Here is a 9,178-nt window from a genome sequence, read left to right as displayed (position 1 = left end):
GCTACTGTTACTGACCATTTTGTCGGTTTCCTGCCAGTACTCGACACAACAGGTGCAGGCCTGGCCGACGTTTTCTTAACGCATATGGAGAAGTTAGGATTAGATATCTCAAAATGCAGGGGGCAGGCATATGATAACGGGAGCAATATGCGGGGGAAAATAGCGGAGCGCAGAAGAGGGTGCTAGATATTAACAAAAAAACACTGTTCATGCCAAGCGCCAGCCACAGCCTAAACCTAGTCATTGTCGATGCTGCAAAATCAACAGCGGAGTCTGTGAGCTTCTTTGGGGTACTGCAATGTCTATACACACTGTTCAGCTCATCGTCACAGAGATGGGAGCTTGTCAAGGAGAACGTGCCACAGATGACCCTCAAGGCCATATCCAACACCCGATGGGAGTGCCGCGTGGAAAGTGTGAGAGTCCTGCGCTACCAGCTTCCCGATGTTGGCAATGCGCTCCTGTCACTGATTGAAAATGCCACACAGAAAGGTGACAGTGAAACCACATCTGCAGCCAGAGGCCTGGAACAGGAGATCATGTCATGGAAATTCCTGTTGACTGTGATCATCTGGTACAACGTTTTACATGAGGTGAATCGTGTCAACAAGCTGCCCCAGAGCCCACAAGTGGGAATCGATGTGCTACAGCGCGAGGTGGAATATGTTCTGAAATTTCTCAAGGAATACAGAGAGAACGGCCTTTCATCTACCCAAACAGATGCCAGAGACATAGCTGAAGAGATAGGGATGCCAATGGTCTTTCCTACTGCACGAATCAAAAAACCAAAACGCCAGTTCCAGTACGAGTCCCAAAGTGCAGATCCTTCCCTGACAGTGGCACCCGAGGAACGGTACAAGAGAGAAGTTTTCCTTCCAGTAGTGGACTCTGCCATCACAGGCATTAGTGAGTGCTTCAAGCTGATGGAGTCATTTTACAGTCTGTTTGGCTTCATTTATGGAAGAGAGGAAATGAAAAAAGCCACCCAAAGTCGCACACTGAAAGACAGCTGCGTAAGGACGGAGAGGACACTCGGTGATGTGGATGCTGAGGACCTTTTGCGCGACGTGTCGGCTGCTGTCAGTGCCATGCCTGCAAAATAAACCACTGGCCTGCAGATTCTGAGCTACATTTACAGCAACAATCTGGTTGAACTGTATCCTAACCTCACCATTGCTCTAAGACTCATGTTGACAGTGCCTGTGACTGTAGCGAGTGGAGAGAGAAGTTTTTCGAGGCTAAAGCTAATCAAAACTCATCTGAGGACAGCCATGCTCCAGGAGCGTCTGTCAGCTCTTGCTCAGATATCAATTGAGCATGAAATAACAAGATCGCTGGACAAAGATGAGCTCATTAAAGCATTCTCAGCACTCAAACACAGGAGGGTGGTGAAGTTCTAGTGGTAAGTCTTTTAACTCATTTTTAGCAGAAATAAAATTTATAATTAAAATAGTAAAATAAACCACATATTTCACTCAAAATGTGTATAGGCGGTGAGGCGGCGTTTCCACAAATCGTAATTTCTTTCTCCCGCTTGCGTCCCCTCTCTCTCTCTCACTCCTCCTGTTCGCTCTCCAGGCCTTACCTGAGCTGTCCGTGGTGCTGAAAGAGAGCCAGACGCAGTTTGTTGTAAACTTCCAGTAGTTGACTTTCAGACACAGTCCATTGAATAAATAAAGTGTGAATTTTCATTAAATATGACATTTCTTTTGTTATTAATTTAATTAGAAGGAAATTATTTAAGTTGTTCTTGTGTCAGCTGATACCTAACACATAGTGTCATTCAATGCAAACTAGTTGCTGAAGGCGAGGCTTCTCACTCCGAAGCAAAAATGTCATTGTCTCAGTTTTTAATTAAGAGAATTGTTTAGATTATGTTGAGCTGTCTGTCCATTATGCTGTAAGTGCATATAATGCATCAACGTTTAAGTCCAAAATTATACCATTATTGATGCAAACCAATTTGAATATTCGCTTTTTTGTCTTCCTTTTTTTTGGGAAGCGGGGGTAGGGCCCTACATTAACTCTTGAAACGGGCCCCCAGATGCTTAAGGCCGCCTATGCTCAAAGTTCAAAGTAAAAGTATTATTAAGGTACACGTATGTTACCATTTTCTTGTAGGAATACTCAATAAATCCATAATACAATAATAGCCATCACATAATCAATGAAATACGGCAGCAATTGGGCATTCAGCCACTGTAGCGATACAAAAGTAAATAAAAAATAATAATAAATATTGAGAACATGAAGTGAAGAGTCCTTGAAACTGAGTCCATAGGTTGTGGGAATGTTTCAGTGATGGGGCGAGTGAAGTTGATTGAAATTATCCCCTTTAATTGAAGAACCTGATTGGTGAAGGGTGATAACTGTTCTTGAACCTGGTGTGAGTACCTTCTTCCTGATGACAACAGTGAGAAGGGAGCATGATCTGGGTGGTAGGAGTCCCTGACAATGGATGCTGTTTTCCTGTGACAATGCTACATGTAGATGTTCTCAAGGGTGGGGAGGGCCTCACCAATAACGGACTGGGCTGTTTTCGCTACTTTTTGTAGGATTTTCTGGTCAAGGGCATTTGTGTTTACATATGAAGCTGTGATGCAGCGAGTCAATATATTCTCCACTGCACATCTATAGAAGTTTGTCAAAGTTTTAGATGCCATGCAGAATCTTCACAAACTCCTAAGGAAGTAGAGGTGCTGCCGTGCTTTCTTCGTAATTGCACTGACATGCTGGACCCAGGACAGATCCTCTGAAATAATAACACTGAAGAATTTAGAGTTGCTGACCCTCTCCACCTCTGATCCCCTGATGAGGACCGGCTCATAGACCTCTGGTTTCCTCCTGAAGTCAATAATCAGCTCCTTGGGTTTGATGACATTGGTTGTTGTTGTGGCACCACTCAGACAGATTTTCAGTCTCCTTTTGACAGTATATGCTGATTCATCACCTCCTTTGATTCAGCCTACAACAGTGGTTTTGTCAACAAACTAGAATATGGCATTGGATCTGTCCTTTGCCACGCAGTCTTAGTGTAAAGTGAGTAGAGCACAGCCTTGTGGAGCACCGGTGCTGATGGAGATGGTGGAAGTGTCACCAGTTCGAACTGACTGGGGTCTGCAAGTGAGGCAATCGAAGATCCAATTGCACAAGGGGGTATTGAGGCCAAGGTCTTGGAGCTTATTGATAGGTTTTGAGAAGATGGTAGTATTGAATGCCGAGCTGTAGTCGACAAAGAACATCCTGATGTATGCATCTTTGCTGTGCATGTCAAGTCAAACTAGAGTTTCTAGAAAGTATTGGGACCTAGAGGCAAAAGAAAATAAGGTTTGAAAGTGATAGCAAGAATCCACTGATAGACCGGATGGAACCCACTGCTTCTGCCCGGAACATCGGGAGGATCCGGCCGCAGCGGTGGAATCTGCGGTAACTTCAAATAACTTGAGAGACTGTTTCATGGATGAGAGCACTGCTGTCACTGCGATGTGTCAGCGCCAGCGTCACGTCACGGGGATCCTCGCGAGCGTCACGTCACGTCACGGGGATCCTCGTGCGCAGGCGCCTCGGGGAAATGGCACTGGGTTTAAGAAGCTCGGGAACCTTCGGGAAGGGGCGCCTGGTTTGAAAACATAGCGGTCTATGAGGGAGCGGAGAGGTGCGGGTCGAATCCGTCCACAAGGTCCGCAGAGATAGCCAGTTTTTTCACCTACAAATCTAATAACTAACGACTTATGTCTTATGACTAGTGACTAGTTTCTAAAGACTAGTGACTAATGTCTAATGGCAAATGATTGATGGAACTAATGGAAATATCAAACTGCCACCCTTGCGAAAAATAAGAGGAGGAAAAAGGAACACTTGTTTGGTCATTGAGTTAATCTAGTTAAAAAAAAACCTTCGGGTAGACGCATTCAACCCCTTTCAAGTGGGGAAGCTGCACATGTTCAAAGAACAAAAAGAAATCCAACTTGACAGAGCAGATGTTCCGGGGTTGAGTAAAGAGCCAATGAAATGGCATTTGCTGTGGACCTGTTACCCCGGTAGGCAAATTGGAGCGGATCCAAGTCACTTGATGAAGCCTGATATTTCATCACTAACTTCTCACAACACTTCAACATCACCGTGGATCTAAAGGCTAGACAATAGTCACTGAGGCAGGTCACCACACTCTCTTGGACACCGGTATAACTGAAGCCTGCTTGAAGAGGGTGGGTTCTTCAGACTGCCGAAGCGAGAGATTAACAATCTCAGTGAACACTCCAGCCAGTTGACCAACAGTACTTGGCCAGGCACCCCATCTGGACCAGAAACTTTTTATGATTTCACCATCTGAAAGGTGTTTGCATGGCAGCTTCAGAGACTGAAATCACAGGATCAATAGGGGCTGTGGGAATTTGTGATGGTTCCTCCATGCTTTGATGGGCAATGTCAACATAACAGGCATTGAGTTCATCTGGAAGTTGCCTATGATTTTACTTTATCACAAGTAATAGCATTCAAGTCCTGCCATAACTGTGAGATTCAAGTTTGGTCCAGATTGTTACACAGTTTCCTGGAGATCGTGGTTGTGCGACTTGAATGGCTCTGACCTGGCCCTCAGCAGTCTGCCGACCTCATGGTTCAGCAAGGGCTTCTAGTTGGAGAAGGTTGCATGATTTTGTGAGAATGATATACAAGGAAGAGTCCACAAGGCACACTCAGTGTAAGGCCCATGGCTCTCAGCGGCGGTGACAAATTTAGCAGGGTGCTCGGATGTTGCTGCCAACAGTGCCTGAAATAAATATTTATCAACGTGCCAATGCATATAAATGAGCCCTTGCTGAGTCTGCTCAGACATTGGACTCATCCCACACATGATAAATGGAGCCTTTGGAAAGCTTCCTACACTGTGCTAGCTTAGAATATAGTACAGGCCATTCGGCCCACAATTTGGTGTCAACCTATTCAGTAGGTCAAAGCTCTACATTTAACCTATGCTAAGATCAATCTAAACCTTTCCTCCCACATAGCATTGCTACCCTGGGAAAGTGTCTCTGTCAATCTGTGGCTCTTATCATCTTGTACACTTCCATCAAGTCACCTCTCTCCCCCTTCTTTTCAAAGAGAAAAGCCTTAGCTCGCTCAGCCTTTCCTCATTAAGACATGCTCTCTAATCCAGGCAGCAGCCTGGTAAATCATCTCTGCACCCTCTCTAAAGCTTTCACATCTTTCCTAGAATGAGACGACCAGGATTGAACACAAGTTATGGTCTAACCAGGGTTCTCTAGAGCAGTGGTCCCCAGCCTCCGGACCACAGAGGTTGGAGACCATTTCTCTTGAGTTGCAACATTACCTCGTGGCTCTTGAACTCAATCCCCTGACTAATACAGGTTAACACACAACACACCTTCTTAAGAACCCTCATTCTGAGGGATCTATGGATGTGTAAGACCTAGCTTTGTTGGTCCTACCAAAGTGCAGCACCTCACGCTTGTCTGCGTTCAATTCCATCTGTCATTTTTTCAGCCCATTTTTTCCATCTGGTCCAGGTCCCACTGCAAGCCATTTTAGCCTTCCTCACCTTCCACCACACCCCCAATCTGTTATCCTCATATTTGATATCTAGTTAACCACATTATCATCCAGATCATGTATATAGGTGACAAGCAACAACGGACCCAGCACTGATCCCTGTGGCACACTGCTAGTCACAGGCCTCTAGTCAGAGAGGCAACCATCAACTAACACTCCCTGGCTTCTCCCGTGAAGCCAACGCCTAATCCAATTTACTACCTCATCTTGAATGCTGAGCAACTGAACCTTCTGGATTCTGTCAAAAGCCTTGCCGAAGGTCATGTAGACAACATTCACTGCCTTTCCTTTATCAACATTCCTGGTAACTTCCTCAAAAAACTAAGTGCATTTGAAGGCAGGAGAGTTAAAGAGACAGGCCTTTTGGCCCATCATGCCTATGCTAAGCATAAAGTAGCCATCTATACAATCCAATTTATTAACACAGGATTCCAGTCTGGAGACACAGGAACAGACCAAGGGTGATAGAATCCTTGGGAGCAGAAGGGACAGAGATATCTTTGCTCTCAGCAGTGAGTTGATCCCTGTCACAGGGACAGAAATCTCCATAAACAGAGAGAAATAGCATTAAACTTTAAAGCCTCATCAATTATGCAGTTTCCAAGTTTGTTATCAAGGCAGAACCATTTCTACTGACAGGAGACAGGGCAAGGCAGGTTACTGATGCCTTAAAACCAGTCACTTCAGGGAGATGAACCTTATCAGCTGTGGTTGGCAGCTCATCCAGGAGAAGAGAAACTCTGATCTCAATTGGTCTCTGCCGTTCTTTTGGATTCATCAACTGCTTGGAGAGGGAAGCCTGCTGCATGGGCAACGGCTTGCTCTCCATATTGTACTGCCCTGGCTTGCGTATCATGTAGACAGCTGGGACACAGCATCCATGGCCAGTTCCGACAAATGGAGGGCTTCCTCCTATCAAGGAGTTTACCACTTCAGTGCATTCATTATCACGCTGAATTTTCAATGAGATTTCCTCTGCAGTCAGCCGCTCACTCAGTAGGAAGGTGGGGAGACAATGAGCAGGCAGGTTGGATTTAATCCATTCAATATCACTTGACTCTTTGTCTGACAGTTTTGCCTGGAAAACAGAGTTGAGTGGTCTATTTTATAGACTTCTGGGAAGAGTATTCTCCTCGCTATGTCATTACTGGAATATTTTATTTAATGTACAATAATATTTGTTTGATAAGTGGTGTGTGATGTTTAATTCAGGTCGTGCTTTCCCAACAACACACAAAGTGTTGGAGGAACTCAGCAGGCCAGGCAGTACCTAAGCGTTTCGGGTTGAGATCCTTCATCGGGACTTGGTAAGGCGCCAGAATGATAATCTTTTTGTTTCAACCACAGGCAAGTTAAAGATTAGCTTTATTTCTTACACGTACATCAAAACCATACATACGTTTGCATGAACAACCATCACAGTCCGAGGATGGTGCTGGGGGCAGCCCACAAGTGTTGTCATGCAACATATCCCACCCACAACTCACTAACACTAACCTGTACATCTCTGGAATGTGAGAGGAAGCCCACGTGATCATAGGATGAATGTACAAAACTCCTTAAAGGTAGTAGCGGTAACTGAACCTGAGTCGCTGAGGCTGTAAAGTGTTTGGCTAATCACACCACGTGCTGCGGACAAGATGATGGGACCTGTCTGCAACCTTTTACACCCGTGACGTAAGCAGGTCTTTCACGGTGAACAGTCAGACACTGAGGGGTGTGGTAGAACAGAGGAATCTGGAAATCCTGGTCCATAATTCATTGAAAGTGGCATCACAGGTAGATAGGTTCATAAAGAAAGCTTCTGGCACGTTGGCCTTCATAAATCAAAGTATTCAGTTCAAGAGTTGGGATGTTATGTTGAAGTTGTACAGGACGTTGGTGAGGTCCAAGTTGGAGTATTGTGTGCAGTTCTATCACCTGCCTACAGGGAAGATGTAAATAAGATTGAAAGCGTGCAGGTAAAATTTACAAGGATGTTATCAGAACTTGAGGGTCTGAGTTATAGGGAAAGGTTGAACAGGTTCGAACTTTATTCCCTGGAACACAGAAGATTGAGGGGTTGTTTGACAGGTGTACAAAATTCTGAGGGGTATAGACAAGGTAAATGCAAACAGGCTTTTTCCACTGAGGTTGGGAGAGACTAGAACTAGAGGTCATGGGTTAAGGGTGAAAGGTGAAATGTTTAGGGGAATCTCTTCATTCAGAGGGTGGTGAGAGTGTGGAACGAACTGCCAGCAGAAATGGCGGATGTGGGTTTGATTTAAATACTTAAGAGACACTTGGATAAGTACATGGATGGGAGAGGTATGCAGGACTATGGTCCTAGTGCAGACTGATGGGAGTAGGTAAGGTAATAATTTGGCATGGACTAGATGGGCTGAAAAGCCTGTTTTTGTACTGTCATGTTCTATGAGTCTGTGACTCTATCTGGGGTTGTAGAGAGTAACCATGGCAACTCTAACCCTGGAAAAGAGTGGTTCTGAAAGCAGCTGATAACGGAACTCGTGTTCTGTTGTGCTCCGGATAATTCAGATTAAAATGACACATGGGCTATTTACTGCTGTCGCTTCTGAAGGGGTAGAGCGAGAAAGTGAGGCCTCAGCAAAGAAATATTACAGGATAAATGCACTATTAATGGCCATAATTGTTGCCAAGAGCTTTGAGTCGCTCTTAATAGGCTGTGGTTTAGATGGCAGAGTGGGAGAGGATATTGATGTTAATGAGTCTCAGCTTTCTCTTGCAGCGGGATCCTTTCTGGAAAGGATAGCTTCTGTTCTTGTGTCTCTGCGTGCGGCCCTCTGCAAAGAGGAAGAGCTGCCCTGCACAGAGCCAGCTTGATAAGGAGGTGGTTGTTCAGATACATTAGGGACGTTTAAGAGGCTCTCAAAAACTTTTCATGTTGGGTGTCAACATCTGAGGATCTATCCTGGGCCCAACATTTTGATGCACTGTCTGGAATGAAGGGGCCACTGCGGAGGATTAGATAAAACTGCAGAGGGTTTTAAACTCAGTCAGTTCCATCATTGGAACTAGCAACCCCAACATTCAGGACACCTTCAAAAAGTGACACCTCGTAACAGCAACATCCATCATTAAGGACCCCCATCACCCAGGACATGCCCTCTTCTCATTGCTGTCTTCAACGAGGAGGTACAGGAGCCTGAAGACACACACTCAACATTTCAGCCCGTCTCATCTGTGCTGAACCATTCATCTGTCTATTCCCATCGACCATAGTTCCCCATACCCCGCTCATCCATCTACCTACCCAGATTTCTCGTTAACGTTGACACCAAGCCTTCTTCATCACTTGCACTGGCAGCTTGTTCCACACTTTAAGCAAGCTCTGAGTGAAGAACTTCCCACTCATGTTCATCTTAAACATTTCACCTTTGAACCTTAACCCATGACATCTAGTTCCATTCACACCCAGCCTCCGTGGAACGAGCCTGCCTGCATTTACCCTGTCTATACCCCTCACGGTTTTGTATACCTCCCTCAAATCTCCTCTCAATCTTCTACGTTTCTAGGGAATAGAGTCCGAACCTATTCAATCTTTCTTTATAACTCAGGTCCTCCAGACCAGACAATATCCTTGTAAACC

This window comes from Mobula birostris, chromosome 6 (genome assembly GCF_030028105.1).
Source record: "Mobula birostris isolate sMobBir1 chromosome 6, sMobBir1.hap1, whole genome shotgun sequence".
Taxonomy (NCBI): domain Eukaryota; kingdom Metazoa; phylum Chordata; class Chondrichthyes; order Myliobatiformes; family Myliobatidae; genus Mobula; species Mobula birostris.
This window is presented reverse-complemented; position numbering follows the sequence as displayed.